The sequence below is a fragment of the Pantherophis guttatus genome, chromosome 5 (genome assembly GCF_059756535.1).
Source record: "Pantherophis guttatus breed Tessera chromosome 5, ASM5975653v1, whole genome shotgun sequence".
Classification (NCBI taxonomy): Eukaryota; Metazoa; Chordata; class Lepidosauria; order Squamata; family Colubridae; genus Pantherophis; species Pantherophis guttatus.
In genome coordinates this window covers 48,208,491-48,230,526 of record NC_142067.1, presented here as the reverse complement: position 1 = coordinate 48,230,526, position 22,036 = coordinate 48,208,491, and the positions used below count along the sequence as shown (strand labels likewise).

At 33.7% G+C, this 22,036-nt stretch overlaps 2 long non-coding RNA genes across 3 annotated transcripts in view; one reads left to right on the top strand and one right to left on the bottom strand.

Annotated features, from left to right (window-relative positions):
• Positions 1-445: 445 nt before the first annotated feature.
• On the top strand, positions 446-20,906 carry LOC132710351 (uncharacterized). 2 transcript variants are annotated; one of them, XR_009621068.2, is made up of 3 exons: positions 446-536; positions 3,935-4,023; positions 20,792-20,906. It is a non-coding gene; the product is annotated as an uncharacterized LOC132710351 (long non-coding RNA). The 2 variants fall into 2 exon arrangements; XR_009621067.2 differs by lacking the exon at positions 20,792-20,906 and adding an exon at positions 4,911-4,986.
• The window catches only part of LOC148113352 (uncharacterized), a 127,912-nt gene continuing 106,808 nt past the window's right edge, over positions 933-22,036 (bottom strand). The window contains exons 2-3 of the long non-coding RNA XR_015734462.1: positions 16,109-16,235; positions 933-4,528 (exon numbers count right to left, since the gene is read on the bottom strand). This is a non-coding gene — a long non-coding RNA (uncharacterized LOC148113352). The remainder of the gene's footprint in view (positions 4,529-16,108; positions 16,236-22,036) is intronic.

Below are 22,036 nucleotides of genomic sequence, written 5' to 3'. Positions count from 1 at the left end.
TCATTTATTTATAACCAACTGCCATGGCTACAATTTGCAATAAACTAGGAAATTGTTATGATGGAATCTGATTCCATGTCTCACAATTTAACAGCTGACATAAGTAGTTTCAGAGAGAAAAATACAACATATTACTAGACTCTAGTCTTTAAAAAAAAATCTGGCTATTTGCTATTTTCCTATTTCATAAAGCCATGTTAAATTCCTATGAAGGAAAATAAGGTAATGAGCCAAATTCAGATGGAGCTTACTACCATAAAGTCATATAAACTATCTCCAATGATTCTGAGTGTGAAAGGGTGAAGCCAAGGCAATCTGTTTAAAGTATTTCCCCTGCCAGTAGCTGCCTTTTGCAAATGTCTAAGGACAGGGAGAATACTAAGACCAGAGAGTTTATATACTCAGAACCAACTTGAAATATATTATCCCCCTCTCTCTAGGTTTTGGGAGCAACAGCTTGTAATCATCATGAACATCAATCAGAACAAATACCAACCTACCAGCAATACAATAATGAGCAAGAAAGATCTGGGACAGTAAGTCGACCCCTTGAATGAGTTATCTGGAGATGCTAAGCCCAAGGGTGAGATAACTTTAATTGCATGTGTTCAAGCAGAGATTGGAAAGTTATCTGCTGTAGGTGATGCCTTGAATCTCCTCTAAATCTCTGAACAGAGCAGGGAATAGTATCCAGTGGTCTAATAGTAATGAGAGCCAGTACAGTTTAGAGATTAAAGGCATTGGACTGGCACTTGAAGTTTGCTGTGTGACTTTGGACAAGTCACTGTTTGTAAGCTTATCTTAGAGATGTTACAGATAAAAATGGGAGGGAGTACTCTGACTTGGCTACAGAATGCTGTGGACAAACAAATAATAGGATTTCATCATATACATGTTTGCATACTTTTAATAAAACTCTTGAAGAAGTTTAGTAAGTTCAGGAATGGGTAGTTTATTAGTTTATCCAAATGTCTCTGGATCATATTTCAGTTCTAAGAACCCCACAGAATATCATGTTGAAAATAATATATCCCATGACTCCTTCACCTATTTCTTCTCTTGCGACTGTCCATAGATCTTTTGAAGATTTTGGGTTTCCTGTTGCTATCAATAATGGAAAGTCAGCAATAGGTCTCCAATAGATCTTCAGGTTCAATTCACTCCCCGACAAAAAAGGGAAGTACAGGGAGAACTTTTTAAAGCAGTTGAGTCCCTTACTATGGATTTAAAACAGAAGATAACAGGAAGCCAGAAAAATACATAATTACTCTAAAGGATGCTACACAGGTACAATATTCACACTCCGAAATACATTTTTTTTGGAATCAGATCTAAATTGCTGTATCACCATATCCATTAATCATCTCATAATCGGTACGGGGTAATATTATTTGGTTTAATAGCATTCCATAACGTGTCACTTGTACATGACTTGTGAATGGGAAAAGTTGGTAGGCTCAATGACACCCAGCTGGCTTTCCTACCTAATGAAGGCTTAGAAAATCATAATCTCCTGGTTTATAGGCCAGCACCTTAACTGCTAGACTCATTTCACTGAAAGAAGATTACAATCTCAGGTCAAAATTAGAGATGGCATTTCATGTAGAGTAAATTAAGATTAGAGTTTTATTGATTTCCAAAACAAGATACCTAAATGGAACAGAAAATGAGATCCCAATTAAACTAACAGGTAACTAAGTTAATGTGAGTGAGGCAACCTTACTGCAAATATTATAATAGCTGCGTCCATTTTTTAGTGACACTGATTTCAAGTTATATCTTCTTTACAAAATTTATGTATTGTTAAAAAAATGTAAACTAGGCATTCTTTCATTTCCTTAAAGGACTTATTTTCTCAATAAGTTATATCCATTTGAAGTATACAGATACAAACAGTCACCACATACCTTTTTGACACCTATCGGTAATTGATTGATGACTGATCATCTCTAAGTAGTGAATGATTGATGACTGCACCTCCCTGTTATTATCATTCTGGAGAAACAGATTGGAATGTGCCAAAAAAAAAACCAAAAAAAAACCAAACAAACCACCAAACCCCACTAGAAATGGCAAAATAATTAGTCTAAGAGCAACCAGTGAACAATGAAGCAAATGAATGGAAAATTGGCTGCCTCATAATGAAGTTGATATGAAGAAACAACTCCATATATTCCTCTTAACCTATGATCAAGAGTTATGCTTTAGTAAAGGTAAGAATAATAGGAAGTTTCCAATATTGAATATAATTTTTCTGTAGGAATTTTTTTATATCCTTTTTCAAGTCTGGGGACCTCTATAACTGTTAGAATACAGTTCCTATAAAGTATTGTCAGAATAGTAATAGTGATTAAAGATTAAATGAGTGAATAACATCTAGAATACACTAGGCTTGGGAAGGTTGTCTATGCAAAATAAACAGTTCATGATTTTGAATATCACCAGAGTTAACTCTGTTAGGACCTAACTTTAAATGAGACAGTGATCTATGGATATAAGAGAACATGGTACTTTATTTTTGTGAGGAAAGGAAATCAGGATTATTTATCTTTCCTTTTCACCTCATTATATGCAGCTGAAAAAGAACTGGATGTAGAATAAATTTTTGTTCATGGAAGGAGAAAGGTCTCAGTTGTGAAGAACAGTCTTCAAAGGGATTTTTAATATCTTTCAGGAGACATTTGAAATGCAATTTTTCTATGATATTTGGCTAGATACCATTCCAGATGCATCATGAGTGGCCTGTTTAATTCAAGCAAGACTGCTGAAAATGAAACCTTTGAAATCCAATCCAGAGAAACTGAAAGAGAGTTAATGGAATGGTTTTCTACCATTTTAATGTTTTCTGTTGCTATCTATTCAGATTTTTTTTAAAAAAAAGAACCCTACTTCAGAACTTGCAATATTAAGCATATTAAATATTAAAACCTACTTTGAAAAGTAAGTCTTTCAGTAAAGTGCTTACTTTATTTAGCATTTTCTCATTGCAGTAACAAAGCTGTGACTTTTAGAATAAGTTTGAGACTGCAACAAAGGTCTGGTTTGCCTTTTCTATTTTAACAAGTATTTTTCCTCAACATACATTTCACATGTATAATATTAAGAAAGTAATGTTATTTAAGAATATTATAGTTTGGAATAAGAAAGTATGCTGGCTCAGTTGCTTAAAAGAAGCCGAAGAATGTTTATACTCCAGCAGTTCAAGCCCTATCACTGAAAGATAGAATGAGCTCCCATCACTTGCTTCAACTCCAGCCAACCTAGTTCAAAAGCCTGTAAATGCAAGTAAATGAACAGGTAACGCTTTGATGAGAAGATAACAGCATTCTATGTTTCACCGTGTGCTTTGTGCTGTGGTGTGATGTCACACAGGCCACATGACTGCTGAAATGTATTTGGACAGTACTGAACAGTCGGCTCTGATTAGTGGGGTAAAACCTGCAAGGACTCATTTACCTTTTTATAATTTGGGATTATTTCTTAAAGGTATCTGGATGTCTGCAGAAATCTGGATGTCTGCAGAAATATGTAATAGTTTGGCATTGTTCATTCTATTGCCCAAGTGTAATTTCTAAAGGCTATTGATACAAATTAAATTAAATTTAGATAAGAAATTAAATATCTAATGAATTTAATAGTTTAATTTTATGTGATACAACAAATAAATGTACAAATGCTGAATGAATGAATGAATGAATGAACAAATGAATGATGAAATCAAGACTAAATGTATAAACCATACTATTTATCTACACTAGAATTTTGGATTAGCAGACTTGTCAGGTTATATCTATAGCATCAGGACACTTACAGTCCAATCCTTTTATTTGTATAGATCCCACAAATTGAACACATGACTTTTAGAATGTACTCTGCTATTGAGTTATAATTACCCCCACTTCCACCTCTTTTTCTTTCCTCTATCTCACTGCAGGTATTCTAGAATTCCTAGAAATTGAGAAGTGTATTGAAATCTGGCTTTACTTCCATAAACAGATAATTCCCAACATCTGAAAAATGAAGGTACGGCCCTCAAACATCATTATAGGTCAAAGTCAACAACTTTAATTTAGGAACTGATGAGTTGTCCCAAAGGTGCTTTTTTTCCCCAAAAAAGCAACTGGACTTTGTTTTTTTCTTAAAGACGTTTCACTTCTCATCCAAGAAGCAGCTTCTGGCATGAGAAGTGAAACATCTTCAAGAAAAAACAAAGTCCAGTTGCCTTTTGAAAAAAAAAAAGCATCTTTGGGACAACCATGACCTGGATGACTGAGAATCTCCATAGGCATTGAACAGATGAGTTGTATTACAATTAGCTATTTTATATAGTAATAATGATAATCACATTCTGCCATAAAGGAGATATAAATTACTGCTGAAATATCATCTGTTCAATTACTTTAAGAAATTATATAGTCAAAATGTTATTACCTTAATGATGGAGCAAGATAGTTTCGTTTCTTTAAAACAAAATCCAATTTCCTAGTCTCCATGGAGTAATTTTTGACATGGTCTCCTGAATTCAACACTATAAATGAACAAAAAAAATTAGCATTAAGAAAACTGTCATTGTCTTCAATAAAAAAGATATAAACTTATAATAAGGAACAGAAATCATTTTTTGAGAAAAGAATTTTATTGAAATTTCCTGTTTGCAAAAATCTTCTGTTTCTGGTTCAATAAATTAAAGAGAGGAACATTATTTTCAATCAACTTACAGAATTTCTGAAAATTGTGTGTTAGTTTTTTGATTCTGCCTTTTTACTAAAATTTTAATTTAATAAAAATATTTTCAGAAAATAGTACTTTAAATAGTTTACTGTATATGGATTCAGTAAAATACCTAATCTTTAAATAATGGAGGTGACAAGTCTCTATGTTTATAGAAACTATGCATTTTTATTTCACAGAATCTTGAAGAAAGTTAATACTAAGGGCTAATTAAAACAGACACTTGGAATAAGCCCAATAATGTTTTGCCAATGTGTCAACTTCTGTGAATAGACTTGTCTCACATTACATTGTGACAACTGTACTCTATTTCCATCAGCAGCTTTGGCAAAAGTACTTTCTTTTATCTTTTTCAAATTGGATCACCATTGTAAGAAATTAACTAGCTTCTATAGCTACAATTTATTTATTTGTAAATTAATTCATTTTAGCAGCATGTAATAAAGTCAAACAATAGAAAATGCAATGCAATAATTATTTTAAAAAAAATTTTTTTTTTTAAAAAAAAGACATGATTGTGAGTCTGAATGAGCACATCAAGATATTCAGTCTGACAGGAGCTCCAACTATCCTAAAACAAGACTTAAAAGAACAGCAGGTCTTTAATGTTTTCTGCAATGCCATAAGGGTTGGCACTGTGACAAAGAAAGCATGGCTCCTTGGAGCTGATAGATGATATTGTTTAAGTGAAGGGATCTGGAATGCACCAACTCTATCAGACTAATCCCCCTGGGATCATTCCACAGAGATATGCAGTCCTTCTGATGTGTGGATTTCATTATTTAATATATATGCCCACCTGATTATCCAAAGTGACTCTTACAAGTCATAACCACATCTTCAATAAATCAGAAAGAATACTGACAATCAGTGCAGCTTGCAGTTTATGTGTCACATATTAAGGCATGCCCAATGGTGCTCACACCACTACATTAGGGATCAATTGAAGTGGAGTGTCTTTCTATAAAGGTTATTGCAATAGTAGAGCTCTGTGATCATTAATGCATGAATAACAGTCTGAAGATCTTTTCAATCTGGGAAAGGGCACATACATACAAATGAAACTTTCAAAGGCCTCCCTGACTCCAGCTACTACCTGTGAGTCCTGGGAGAAAAAAACCCCTTCCATTGCAGCTCCACCACAAGTCTCCATACTAAATATCAACCTGAAACCCAATTGAAATGAGTCTAGATCAGGGCTGTCAAACTTGCAGCCCATGTGTTGGCCATGCCTGGTTTAGCAAAGGGGGAAAAAGTCACGATACGTCACGTGACAACGCCATGGTGATCAGAGTTTGACACCTCTGGTCTAGATAATCTCCTTCCTCCAGAGTTCTCATCAAATGAAGACCACTTTTTAAACAATCTTCACCACAAGGGGAATATTGGAGACAGGAGATACTGTAGTTGCTGGATCCAGAGACAGCCTTTTGAGGAGGAGCATTCTATCATTTATTTCAGAGCAGGAGGTACCAGTCCATTTCTTAAAGAAGTTGACCCCACACCATAAATATTATTGCAGTAACCTCCCTGGCAACTTTCATGAGCTGAGAGAGTCTGAACCACAGCACAAAGAACTTTGTTCATTTCTAATGTAACAAATTTTATTTATTTATTTATTTATTTATTTATTTATTTATTTATTTATTTATTTATTTATTTATTTATTTATTTAGATTTATATGCCGCCCTTCTCCGGAGACTCAGGGCGGCTTACAATGCATTAAGCAATAGCCTTCATACTTTTGTATATTTATACAAAGTCAGCTTATTGCCCCCACAAACTGGGTCCTCATTTAACCTACCTTAGAAAGGATGGAAGGCTGAGTCAACCTTGAGCCTGGTGAGATTCGAACTTATAGTAATTGCAGACAGCTGGTGTTAATCACAATGCTTTTAGTCTGCTGAGCTACCAGGCCTGTTTTATTATGAATAAATGAATGAATATAATGAATATAATATAATGAATATTATTTTTTTTCTAATTTTACTTGAGAATATATAACAATTTTTCAGAACAATTTTTGGGAATGAAGAAGAGAACACAATGAAAGTAAAAAGTAGTGTAGAATGTTTATAGGATATTAGGAAAACAAACATTGCTTTCTTTCATCTTGTCACATAAAAATCCAAATAATCTTAAAATAACCTAAATTTATGCTATTTTGAAAACAAATTTCCATTTGTGGGTCAAAATTAATTGAAAGGCTTCTAAAGAATTCACCAAAGTTTGTATTTTGTGCATTAGATGTTTGTATTATATATATATATATAAAAAACTTTAAATTCACAACATTCACTCAATAATTTATATAGGATTTGTTTTATGTTGGGTATTTACCTCTTGCAATGAAAGATGCTTGATGATTTATTATGCAGTCATAAATATTAAAAAGTCCATGATATATATAAAAAAAAACCAAACAAACAAAAATGCATATGGACAAGTTGACAGAAAAGAATATATTGCTTGAACATATAAAACTAAGGCAAGGTATCTCCTTCTGCTGTGATCACATTATAACCACAAAGCACTCCCCACATAATATGATGGTTAGGGCCTATTTTCATTCCTTTAATTAAAGGTTGCAGAGCCTGATCTGATGAGCTGCAAACTCCCCATCATCTGGAGCAGACGGGGAAGACAAGGAATAAGAACAAGTTGGACATTCTAAGATAATGAGAGGCCAGATCCTAGTAGGCCATTTTTTACTTTAAAAATTACATCAGTTTTAAAGTCAGAGCAAAGACAGTTACACTGCTACTCAGGAAACAAGAATGGTTACGCCCCTAACCGAGTGTGCTCATAGCTGGAGCTAATTAGGAACAATGCTTGTTTTCTGTTAGAAAAATACTTTCCAACATCAGAGCTTCATTCATGGTATTCTTATTGTGCAATTGGATTCTTACTTTAACAAACCACTCTAGTAGTACAATTCTCTAGTGTTTAATCCCTTGGCTAACATGAGCAATCCTTGTTTCTATGATTCTGTTACTCTCTGTTTCTCTACTTCTAGCTCTGCCTCTTGTAAGTCACTAGAACTCTGGACTGAGTTCTGTAGACTTTTGCCTCTAGTTCTCTGAATCTTTTCTTTCAATCTAAATTGGCATTGCCAGTGCTATATCCTGATTACAAGGAAACTCTCCTCTCTTGAATCTCCCCTGAAATTTGTATGACACTGCATCCAAGCAATCCATCTGTCTTCTTAATCGTTTGAGTTATAGTCCCCTCAATTTTTCTATTCCCAGAAGAGAGGAAAGGTTGGTACATTTCTCTGTGTCTCTGTGACAAAAGAAATATCTCTCTTTCTCTGGATGTACCTTGGGGCAGTGATGAAATCTGAACTGGTTTGCCACCGGTTTGCTGGCCTTGCATGTGCGGTGCGCGCCAAGCGTGCACTGCGCGTGCACATGTGCAGTGCATACCAAACTCATGCTGCGTGTGTGTGCATGCGTGGTGCACACCAAATGCACGCTGTGTGCACATGCGCAGTGCACACCAAACACACACTGCATGCATGCATGCGCAGTACATACCAAACGCGTGCTTTGCATGGAAAAAGGAGGCTTGGGAAGTTAAGTAGAACAGTGAGTGGGCGGAACAGCTTTGCCGTGCAATTTAGATTCACTAGAAAGTAGGATTTCCTGCTTTCTAGTGATTTTAAATCATGCAGCATATCTGATCATCAGAAATACCGGTTCACAGGAACCGGTAGCTTTTTTTTACTACCAGTCCACCCGAACCAGTAGTTTTTATCACTACTGGTTCACCCGAACCGGTGCGAACCAGTAGCATTTCACCACTGCCTCGGGAGAGTCTGAGTGTCTGTGAATGACTGAAGCCATCAGGTAACACCAATTGTTTTCTTCCCAATATGAATCTTGACATAATGTGCATATTTGACCTAAGCTAATGTTTTTTTGCCATTAGTTTTCATAACCGTGATAAACATGTTTCATAATTGTACCAGCATAGAACATTTAGATGGTTAAGTGTTTGCCTACTCCAATGTAATAATTTAATAAATAAACAAACAAACAAATGCCATACATGTTCAAGGCAAAAATTATGTATAACCATTATTTCAAATATATTAATTTAGTTCTTCAATCAAGGCTATATAGTATAAGTGGTATTAGAATAGCACTAGTTTGAATATAAATTTAATTCCCATGTATATCTTTGAGAATGCATCCTAAATTGTGCCTAGCGTAGGATCATTAAAATAATTGGCTTACTTGTCCAGCTAATTCCACCCATCACTCTCTTTCCAATTGGTTTATGCTAAGAATAACTAAACCTGAATCCAACTCACTGTATTTTGTAGGATAATATTACAGTTTTATGTTTAATAAATGCCTTATGATATTTTTGCTTGTAACTGATGTTTCATTAAACTGACATTTTACTGAAAGATGAATTCTTATAATAGTTACCAAATGGTTAACTTTATAATAAATCAATTTTATACACAAGCAGATTGGAAAATAAAAACACTTTTTGGGTGGAATTCAAGTCCAATAGTCTTTCTGAAATACTAGCATTAACAAACAAGATTTACATTTGATAAAAATCCCAGAGAAGCTAATTACAGTAAGGGCTAGAAAGGGAATAAAAGGTCTGAAGCAGTGGCATAGTCCTTTACAATAACAATGCTCAGGTCCAACCATTTATTTGATTATAACATCATAGAGCTTGAATTTTAGACTGTGCAATACCCACGTTTTGTGGTTGTTGTTCATGGCTTTTTCAGTATCTGAAATTTAAGTATTTTATAAGAACTGTAGCCTTGCATCGGTGCTTAAAAACTGTCTAATTCAGGTATTATTCTGAGTGACGCTATTATTTTTTCTATTGAAAAAGAGGTTTCAGTTTTGCATATAATTGTCAGGGTGATTTCATGTTCTTTTTGAATTTCTTTTGACTATGTTTTGTGTTTACTTTGTTATTACATTAGAATATAATATTGCCACTTCTTGTAATTCTCTTCTCTTTTTATGTAAACTTTACATAAAAAGTAAACTGAGAGCATATGCATGAAAGACAAATTCCTTGTGTGTTCAATCACATTTGGCCAATGAAGAATTCTATCTATCTATAAAGAATTCTATTCTATCTATCTATAAAGAATTCTATTCTATCTATCTAATATTTTGTAATTGTGCAGTCTTTCTGACTTTCTGAAAGCCCCATATAAATTTCTTTAGGATACATTATTTTGTGCCAAAATGGAATCTATACAGGCTATGGGAATGTTGATTACAAATGGAAATATATGACAGTTATATATGACCCTAAGCTATCTTTAAATTAAAGACTACAACAATACAGCTAACACCCAAAATAATTTATCTGACATTTTCAAATCTCTCTTCACATCTTATGTAGGGAATGTCTTTTCTTGGTATCATACTGTATATAGAAATAGCACAACTTATATACCACTTCATAGTGCTTTACAGCCCCTCTCTAAGTTATTTACAGGGTCAGCACATTGTCCCTAACAATCTGGGTCCTCATTTTACCGATCTCAGAAGAAGTGAAGGCTGAGTCAACCTTGAGCTGGTGAGACTCAAACTGCCAAACTGTTAGCAGCCAGCAGTCAGCAGAAATAGCCTGAAGTATTGTATTCTAACCACTGTCCACCATGGCTCTCTATATATCTTTCACATGTGTTTAAAGGTAATTCTTTAAGACTTGCTCTTGCCATTCCAAAAACAATGGCATCACCCCATGGTGAGATTATATTACTTTAGGATCATCAGTTTAAATGAAAGAGTTTCAGTTAATTTAATTTAATTAATCTTGTATCATTTAATATATTTTTAAAGAAAACTTAAAATAATAAAAGTATAATACACAGTATTGAACAATAAAAATCATTTCACACATTATAAGATTCCAAGTAGATCAGAGATATAATTTACAATTCCAGCATCAGTCTTTTTATATTATTAAAGAACAATTTCTCTTTTTTCCAATAATATCAGTCCATAATTTGTACTTTATTATTCCTTAAAAAGTTATTGGTGCAAAAAAGGGGGGAAATAGCAGATTTTGACTTATGAGCAATTTTCATGCTTGCTGTTGAAGAAATGCACACAAAATGCACATACATCTTATTTTTTTTTGCTACAGTGACTTTTAGACCTTAAGAACTAAAATGGCTCTTTTTCTATTAGGGGCAGGGGAATACAAAGAATACAGTGAGCGTAAATTTTCTTTTGAAGCACTACCCTATTTCCAATTTGCAGACCCTTGTTTTGAATTTCCATATATCTGCCAACTATTTTTTGTCTGGGGGCTCTAATGGAAGGAACAGGTTTTTTTCCTTTGTCCCCGGACTGCCTACTCAGTGATACTTATAGTGGAGAATTCAAATAATCCTCATACTGAGACTTCATTGTTTATAACCCTCTGATTAAATATATAGTATGACAAGGCAAGGATACTTAGTACTTTTTAGCGATTTAAAAAATTGCCAGATATTGTCAGACCATTTGAGAATTCTTTGGCTACAATTTTTGAAGATTTTCAAAATTTAAATACCCTGCAATATAGCAACCTATTTTACACATATAATTTTGATAAATGCACCACGCAATGCTTTAAAAATTATTGGCAACTAGTTGACCTTTTTTCCTTTGCCTGTTACTGTCACTGTTGGAGGTCAGATTCAGAAACAGACTTTAAAATAACTTTCAAGAATATCTTGTCAAAGCTTCATAGGAAACTGTGGTTGCCTGTGGTTGCCTATTTTCCAGCTATATCCTTTGCTGAGGTAATTGATAAGGAAGAGCTAATATTTTTACTTAAAAATAGCCTTACAGGTGTCACTGTAGAAAATTCTTATTTTATATATAAACTTAAGACAGCAAATATTTGCAAATGCTACAGCTACCCACATTACATATAAAAAAGAAGTTTGATCCATATTGCACTAAATTGCAAACCAGAAATAATGCTTTTAGAGAGTACAACCCACCTACCCCCTGCCATCTTTTTAATTATTACTTAGGATATGAAACTTTTGGAAATAAGCCAGAAAATGACAAAAGAGCAGACCAACAGAAATAAGGACGTGATGATATGGAACTTGATTAATGGGTTCCTTCTTAGTTTTCCAATTGTTGACTTTCAGTGTGCAATGTACCATTACAACCTGAATCCCTCATCTGGCATCTTAGTGTGCATTTGCAAAATAGCAAGAAACAAATCATGTTACAATGGAGAAGCAACAAAGGCAAACTTATTTGGCACATTTTCCTATATATTTATCACATCAAAGTACAAAATGCTCATATAAAAAGAATGAGCAATACATACCATTCATTTAATGGTTTCCAGCAATTTAAGATATGTCAGTCACTGTTCTAATTAGTGCTTTGGACACTGAATGCTGTATTCTTCTTTTTTTATTTCCCCCTGCATACCCATACCAAAATATATAGGTCCATATTTATGGATGTTTCTACTTTTCAGATGTTTAATGGACTGACAAGTAATTTTTCCATAAGCAATACTTGTTTGGGCACATCCCTTATGAATCCCTTATACAACCAGGCTCAAAATTTTGGGCCCGGACAACCTGGAACTAAGCTGCCTATGGTCTGACCTAAACATAGTATACAAAATTGTCTGCTACAATGTCTTACCTGTTAATGACTACTTCAGCTTCAACCTCAATAATACTCGGGCAAACAATAAATAAAAACTCAAGGTAAACCTTTCCAAACTCAATTGCAGAAAATACGACTTCAGCAACAGAGTGGTCAACGCCTGGAATGCTCTACCTGACTCTGTTGTTACATCCTCAAATCCCCACAGCTTCAACCTTAAACTGTCTACCGTGGGCTTCACCCCATTCCTAAGAGGTCTGTAAAGGGGGCATGCATAAGTGCACCAGCGTGCCTACCAACCCTGTCCTACTGTCCCCATTTATTTGTACTCATTTCCTATGTTCTTGTCCATGTTTATACCTATACCTGTTATCTTGTACGTTTGACAAAATAAAGAAATAAAATAAATAAAATAATATAGTAAGAATATAAAGATGGAGTCTGTAAATAGTATATATTATATAGAATTTCCTGATTCTTTTTCAAAACAAAGCAATACAAGTCTTTTATGTCTTTTTACCCAATGATAGATCTTCAAATTCATTAACAAAAATAATAGAAAAATCTAAATAATACAATAGAAGACCATAGGTATATTCAAAAATATGGCTCAGCATATGTTTATACATTGCAGGTGCTATTATATTGGCATCTTTTGGATTTTTAATTTTAATTTTCTCTTTTTTTGATGTGAATGTTTCTAAAAGATTACCATCTTTCACACTGAGAGATAGTGCAAAGATATATGAATATGTCAACAGATGAGAAAGAGAGAAGCAAATGAATTTTGTACTGTTTTCAGCAGTCGTATTTTATGCGAAAGCATGGCATTAGAAAAACAAAGTTCTTGTACTGTGATGATTGTAGGCTAAGAATATTAACAGTGCCTGGATTCTATCATTTCAATTTTAATGTATGCTAAATTTCTACTACTGTTGCTGCAATCTTCTATTAAAGTGGTGTTAAAGCCTGAAGTGTGTTCAGTTATGTTCAGAATAAAAACTTGGGGTCATTTTTCTAAGCAAAGGGACCCAGTTGATTTTTGGAGAATGCCTATTCCTTTCTGGCCAATTTTACATGAAAAGGTGTGCCACTCATGATTTTCTAATCAAACTCCTGCAGGGTTTTATTGGCCAACTATGTACAGTAAGTGTGATGACTGTGGAGACAGAAAGATGTATTACCATCTTAAGAAAATAGCTATTTTGTTTGCAAGTTTATTTCACAGATAGTGATACTGACTTAAAGCAATCATAGTCCTTTTGATCCATGGGAAAAATCATCACCATACTGGGATAATATTGCAAAGTGTTGGAAGTAGCATGCTGTGAAGCACAGAGCTGGAGAATTTCCCTTTAGTTCTCCATTTCATTTTTAGGCAATACATATTGGAGCATAAAGAGCAGTGGCTCAACTGTCCTGGAAGTAAAAGTGTTGAATTGAAAATAATCTTCAGTAGAATTCATCAGTTGAATCATTGTCTAATCAAGTCATTCGAACAAAATTTTGTACTGTCTACAAAAATCTTCAATGCAGAAAGTCATGGTTGGATGATGTGTTTATTAAGACTGGTCTAATTAGCACAAAAACTGTATGCAAGTCTTCAAGTTTTCCAGAATTATTGATCAGATGAGGATTTCAATTTCTTTTAAAGGACCAGAAAGAAATGACTTTTTTTTTAAAAAAAAGCACGTTTCTAGATTTGAATTTATAATTACCATAAATTGCAAGATAGTTATGCATTTTTAGACTGCACTCTTATCAGAAGGGACCAAGGAAACAAACCATCTATCAGCTAGGAATTATTATTAAGGCTTGTTAATATGTTGGTGGACATCCATATGCTTTTGAAATACAATTTTCATTATCCTTTGCCATGCTTCAACTAGAGAAAATGCTTCTATGTCTTTACATTGTCTTATTTTTTTTTCACTTGGTTGGTTTTTGCTTGGTTGTCAACCAACCAAAATGATTGGTTATGGTCCAAAGCAAAGGACTATGAATCATACTGTTATCCAGCTTAGAACAAGTTGAAATGAGAGAGATTTCAATTGCTGACTTTAATGTTTGTACTGTCTGGTGTTATATTAGATAAGGTGTTTCTTTTCTTAAGAGAGATATAAATTTAAATTGGTTTAAACATGAGCCATCATTCAAGAACAGTAAAACAGACATATGAAATATTTCATTATAAATTCAACTTTGCTAGCTATATTTTTTTAATTATTTATTTATATTTCATATTTCTTAAACACCCATCTCCCTCAGATTAATATACATTATATATATTTATATACATTATATAGAGGTATATACATCTAAAAAGCAATGAACACTATCCTGGCATATTATAAACTATTTTGCTTATTATGAAAGAAGCTTTTAAGGAACTAGAAAACTCTCCATAAATAAAAAAGGTAATGTGGGTACAGGAAAGCTGTGCCACACTAAACTAAGTCTGGATAAGGATAATGTTTCATGTAAGCATTTTGTGTCAGTACAATAAGCATTGCAGAAAAGTGAGGCTTAACCATTCACTGTTGTTGGAAAGATATTACATAAGTGAAAGGAAGAAGGATATTATTATAATACAGTAGATTCTTGAAAATTAAATATATTGTTATGTCCAATTCTCATGCCTTTATTATTAAGTCACAAAATAGCTTTCATATATTTATTTGTCACATTTGTATGTGACCTGATTCCCAACTATTCTGGGAACTTCACAAATAAAACAAGATCAATACACTAACAACAAGTTTAAGGTGACGATGATGATAATGATTATGATGATGATAATGAAACAAACAAACAAACTAAAAAGATAGAGAAAATGACAGAACCACCACTCTTCCCCACCAAAGGCCTGGGAAGAATCAGTTCTTTGAGGCCGTTATAAACAAAAAACAGGTTTACCTCTATGTAATTATTTAATTTTATTGGACAGGAATGGTGATACTTGGCTGGCAAAAGGTGACCTCTATCAAAGAAGGTGCCACAGCAGAAACTGAATCACTTTATAAAGAGTGTAAACAAAGAACCAAGCCTAATGAACAAGAATAGCATATAGGAGCAACAGATATAGCACATAGTTTATATCTTAAAAGCAACGGTGGGGAAAAAGAGGTTGTATCTGTGTTCAAAATCTCCACATTTGCTATCGAGCAAATGGATTAAAATAATTAAAGGAAAAAACAAAAACAATATTTTTGAAAGCTAATTGCATATATTTTAAATAGTCATGAATAGTTGTGAAAGACAACTTTAATAGCCTCAATATCATTTGAAGGATACATTTTACAAAGCATAGTCATTCCATAAATTATATTATTTTGTTGAACAATTTTCCTTCAGAGAATAGCAAAATGCACAAGAATCTGAGTGGTTCTTGACTTGATACTACTTAATACTGAAGATTTAGCAAAGAAAGCAGGAATAGAAAGAACATTCATAATTTACAGGCTAGAGATAAAAAGTTTATTTTAAACCAAAATAAGCCAACAAAAAGAATGATATTATATCAATTAATCAGTGAGAACAGGAAAAAGCTAACAGACAACAAAGAAAAGGGAGAGCCACCAATGCCTCTATACTATTATTAGCAGAGTTGAATGGCATATGCAGAAGCCATTCTTTGTGAGATCAGTCAATGCAGACCTGTCCTTTTGAGGCTCTTTTCTAGCTGGACACTTGGAAATATACTTCTGCAAGATATACAGTACAGTTTAAGCCTTTACAATGCCAAGGCTGTGCATACCTGTCCAGGGCTTGTATGCCTTTTCCAGGAGAAAAGTTTCCATTCACATGTTCCATTTCTTTAATCATTATAAACGCTTGAAAAAGCCTTTGAATCCCTTCCATATCTGTGAGAAATTGCATCAAACCTAGGAAGGAGAGAAAACAGAGAAACTTTTTAAATTACCAAAGACTTAGTCTTTATTTATTTAAGTGTTAGTAATATTGTTAGAATGCCATCAGTAGTGGGTTCCACTTACTTTCGCTATTGGTTTGGAACTGTGAGTGTGCATGTACGCGCCTGCTTCGCTCACGCATGGTGCTTCTGCACATGCTCAGAACCTTCTGCACATGCACAGAGATCTGTGATGACATCTGGATGGGTGGGCGGAGCCTCCCACCGCCGCCACTACCGGTTCGCCAGAACCAGGGCGAACCAGTAGAACCCACCACTGAATGCCATAGAATCTGCACTTTAAAAATAGGTGAAAGTGTTTTTTTTTTCAGAACATTTTTTAAAAAAATTTCTGAAATCTGTTTTGTCAAGCAGAAATGTAATATAGTGACTGTAAGGAGGAACATGACCAAAGTGATTCCTCTCTACTCCATTAAGCGGAAGGGGCAGAGAGGAGAATTATAACCAATGTACAGTTCAAACATTAAAAGTGATAGAGGACATTTCATTTTTTTTATGACTCTTTCTTTCATTCCAAATATTCTTTTTCTTTTTGTCATTTTTCGACTTCCTACCTCTCTGTGAAATGAATGGATTGTAAGGTGTTTTGGATTCGCCCACCCTCCTCTCCCCTAAAATATAAATCCCCTCCTCTCTGGTCAAATGGCTTACATCTTCAACAATGATGATTCCCCCTTTCATCTTTTCAAAAATCAATATAGAAAAAAAAAGTCTCCCTAGAGCTCTTTCTGTGGTCTCTGAACCCTTGTACTATATAACTGTTCTTCTGCAGTATGCATTAGAAAAAAACCCTAAACTATTGTACTGTATGCTGGATTGTGCTGGATAGCAAGACTGTTCTTATCAATTCAACATGTTATACTTTTAGAGTAATGATGAATTGTGATGAAGCATTGGTGTACAAATGTGAAAGGGTCTTCCAATCTAATTTTGAAATACTGAGTATTGTTAGTGCTACAAAATGTTCACTCAATTTCCTTATGACATGAATGTTCTCTTAACAAACTGTCTGACTTTTCATGAATAATTAAATTTGTCTCTGTTATATGCAGTGGTTAATAACGGAAAATGATCCCGAATAAATGATATGTATGCTTTAGTCACTTTTCAGAATACAGTCCCAGCTTAACAACCAAGTATAGATGTCAGCTACTAAAAATTTTATGTATCCTTCTCTAAACCCTTTCTTTCTTTCTTTCTTTCTTTCTTTCTTTCTTTCTTTCTTTCTTTCTTTCTTTCTTTCTTTCTTTCTTTCTTTTTTTCTTTCTTTCTTTCTTTCTTTCTTTCTTTCTTTCTTTCTTTCTTTCTTCCTTCCTTCCTTCCTTCCTTCCTTCCTTCCTTCCTTCCTTCCGTCTCTCTCTCTCTCTCTCTCTTTCTTCATTAAAGATAATAGAATAAATTGTATTAAGATATAGTACAGATTTTTGGTCAATATTGGAAAAGGGATGTTTTGCCTACTATTGAAGAATGGACTTTGAAGGTGGCCAGTTTTGCAGAAATGGCGAAGATATCAGCATACTTAAAAGACCAGACTCAAGAGACTTATGTATGGGAGTGGAAGAAATGGATAGACTATGTGCAGAATAAATACCAAACTAGGAAGTACCAGATAGCTTTTAGTTGAATGTTGTGTAGAAATGTATAGTATATAGGGGGTAGAATAGTTTAATGTCATGTAGAAATGTATAGTACACAGGGGGGAGAATAGAAGGGCGGTAAAGTATGATATGATATAAAATGATTTGGATTTGGATTTCACCTTGGGGAAGTCATGGGAGGAGGGGAGGGCTAGGGAGGGAAAGTGGGGGGGAAATGGGAAAATTTGTATTTGTAAAACTTTTTCAATAAAAAAAAAGATATAGTACAGATTTAATATCTAACTAAAACTACATACATGAATGAACTACATGGCTATGAATATGCAAAAAGAACTAGGACAGCCAAGATCATTAAAAGGCTGCTTGGTTTAAATGAAGATATAATACAAGCAAAGCACCTCTTTGTTCTTCTATGCCCTGTTTCCCACAAATCCTCCAGCAGAAAGCTTTGTTGAATGCTGCAAGATAATATACCTCTTTATTGATGTTAAGCTACGTTGCCTTCCTTAGGTTTAGAAACAATTCAGTGTGTTTTGAGGCCTGAATAATCAGGTAAAGTAAAAATATTAAATTGCATAAAGTAGGTTGCAGAAAAACTGCTTTTTGTAGAAACACTACAATATGAAGAGTTTAATTTTAAGATACAAGAACAAAAAATAAAACTCTTGAAGACAAGGGAGATAGCATGATTGCTAAAATAAGTAAAAATATTAACAGCTGCTCCCTAAATATAGATTAGGCCAGCATTGCAAATGAAATAGGTTTTAACATTTAATGGCTTGAAGGCCACAATCTTAACAAGAGGCTAGAACTCATATTTGAAAGGTGTTTCAGAATTTGTAGGAACATGAAACATCCAGAAGGACTTATTTTACTTTATTACCCTCCACCCATCAAAGCTCTCAAAAATACAGAAAGCAGATCCAAAACTTTGTGACTAGATAAGACTAAATGGAACTCATGGGGGCTGGACTTGGTCTCTTGTGGATGTGTAAGGATTCTAAACTGATGACGCATTTGATCCTGCTTTTGTGCTCTGACCAGTCATCTGCTACAGATCTCATGCCTTTATCCAAGTTTCCTCACCCATAATATTTTTATTTCATATGAATTAAACATTAGTTTATATTATCCTTCATTCCCAAATTGCCCCCAGTATTCATAGCTTCCTTGGATAATAAATAAGAAACAATATTTTGTGAAAGGGGGAAATATTTTGATGACACAGGTCTATCTGCAGAAATGACCTTAACACAGATGTCTTCAAACTTGGCCGCTTTAAGACTTGTGGACTTCAACATTTTTAAATGTAATCTAATTCTGGGTTTTATTTAATTGACGAAACTAAGTAATAATTTTAATTAGCAATTTTATGATGTTTGTGTGTCTATATTTTTCTTGACTGTACACCGCCTTGAGTCCTACGGGAGAAAGGTGGTATAGAAATATAATAAATAAATAAATAAATAAATAAATAAATAAATAAATAAATAAATAAATAAATAAACAAACAAACAAACAAACAAACAAACAAACAAACAAACAAACAAACTCCCAGAATTCTCCAGCCAGCTATTCTGGGAGTTGAAGTCCACAAGTCTTAAAGCGGCCAAGTTTGAAGACCTCTGCCTTAACATTTTTTTAAAAATATTAATTTAATTTTAAATTAATTTGAAGAATAAAGGATCACAATGAAATTATTTATCTCCATTTGTTAAGCTAATTAAGTACCTACACATTAATGTGATGTACTATAATGAAAGGTTCCTGCTTATATTATTCAAAACTCTCCATTTTCCTGAAGGCTAGGCTATGCTTATTTAGCAGAGCTCTTTCTTCCAAGTATGTCAAATCTGTGTCCAAAGCCCATGTTTTCTTCTCTATATTAATCATCTTCCTGTATTAATAATATGCACTGTGATCACCTATTTGATGATCACCATAGGAATTGCCTATCATCACTAGCGTCAACAGCTGCTAATGAAGATCAAGGTCATTCTAAATCAAGGACATTCTAAAGAAGAAATCATTGTCTAACCACAATTATCCATGCTTCATTAACATTCAAATTGCATTTTTCCAAGTTTTATACATGGGATCACCTTTAAAGACCAACTGGAAATTTAAAGTTAATTAAAAGTATGTTTACTATATTCCAGATCAAAATTAGGTATGTTGAATGTGATAATATTCCAGCTCTGGAGCCTCTTGAATGCGTTCCGCATGGTCAGATCTTTTAAATTGAACTTTTCAAAACAATCTTTTTTCCTAAATTTACTTTTAATTTAAAGTAGATTATTTATTCATGGCTACTTTTATGTTTGACTATGCTTTGTCATCCTTTATGTTCATTTGATACTATTTTATATTTTTTGTAGATTGATTTTATTTAATAATGTTTGAGTTTTTAATTATCAAGCTCATTTGAGCATAAAATAATAAGGCATATTTAAAATTCTTAAACAGAATTTTCATCTATCCAAATTTCAATACAAATTGGGCCTTATTAATGTAGTAATATAATATTTTACTTTTAATGTGTTATTTTGCCCATTTTGTGTTTGTGTTCCTGAGAAACTAGATGATGCCTATTAAATAGGAAGAAAAAGGGCTAAGAATTTGAACAATGAATATAAATAAGAAAAACAGACCTTGATTTAAAATGACAAAATCAGTAATATAGAAGAGAGTTTTCAAACAAGTACTTATACGTAGATCACTAATTTCTTTCCCACCCTCCAAAAAAAAAAAAAGAGTTCCTATATCCCAGAAGCAAATTATCATGTTGAAACATTACCACATAATATGCTGTATTTTCAAATATGAGTGCCATTGGGGCACAACTTTTCTCACCTAATTAGTTGGCATTGTCATTGTTTTTTGTTTAAACTTGCAATATATATTTTTTCAGGTATTCGGTGAACATTTGGAATCCACACTAATGTCAATCATATGAATGGAATTAGAAAAAGATGGACCATTCTGAGAAAAACTACAGAAAAATTAGAAAAACGCATCTCTCATACAATTTCTGCATTTTTTTTTACAAAATATGCCAATCTATAATTGCTAAATTATTAAGAATGATATCAAATCAAAATGGGTTTTAAACTAATTGCTCATACAGGATTCTGATTTCTATAAGCAATTAGTTTAAAACCAATATCATTCTTCAGAGCAACAGATACCATGACCAGATGAGAATTTTTCTCCAACTGAGTCCAGAGACTTTTCTGCATTGCAGCCTTAAAATGCTTGGGTCTCATGCATAGGCATGAGTCTCATGCATAGTTGGGAAGGATAGAAATTAAAAGTTCACTTTCTTAATTGTAACCTGTTTGTCCTCTTTGGCCATGGTGGTTTCTCAAGAGTAGATCAGTGAATCCTTATCCAACTTTATCCTTTCCAATTCTTTTGGAAAAATAAGCACAAATTGTCCTTCCTGTCTGTGGTCAGTTTGAGGACCACTTGCAAACTTTTTGTATGTACACCCTTCCAATGATTCTCCCTCCCTCCAATACATACTATCTTTCAAATGCCGGATGTAAATAAAAGAAATCACCACTCCCCACCCCAAACATAATTTCCCATTCTTTCTGCCACTCAGGTAAGAAGGGAAAAATGAATAAAAGAAAAGAAAAGAAACATTCACAGTTTCATGAGGGAACTTTAAATGAACAAAAACAGTGAACTGGTAAAACAAAGAAATAGGAGAAAACTGGACTTACTCATCAAGGTCCTTTAAAAAGAGGCCGGTAAGATAGAGAAAAAAAATGGCACATCCGAGAAAAGTGATCAGTAATTCAAATGGAGAAGACATTCTTACCACAATGAACAGTAGCTAATAGGTGGAATAGATCCTTTTGTCTATGGTACAGTGAAGCAGATCAAGTGAACTGGATGGGACACTTGTGCCAGCTAAGCCAACATTTGATGCAAATAGGACAAGACAGGCAAAGTTTGCCTTTCCAATGGGCTGGGATAGGCTGAGGATAAGAGTGGTGTTCCCACCATAGAAAATTAGTTAGTGGCCTATACTTGCACTGAGGACATCAGCCTAGAAAACCTTTCAGGGTAAATTTGGTAATTGGAAGTGCTGAATGATGCTAGAAAGGAAGTTTTCATAATATGAATAAAATTGCAAGCATATGCAATA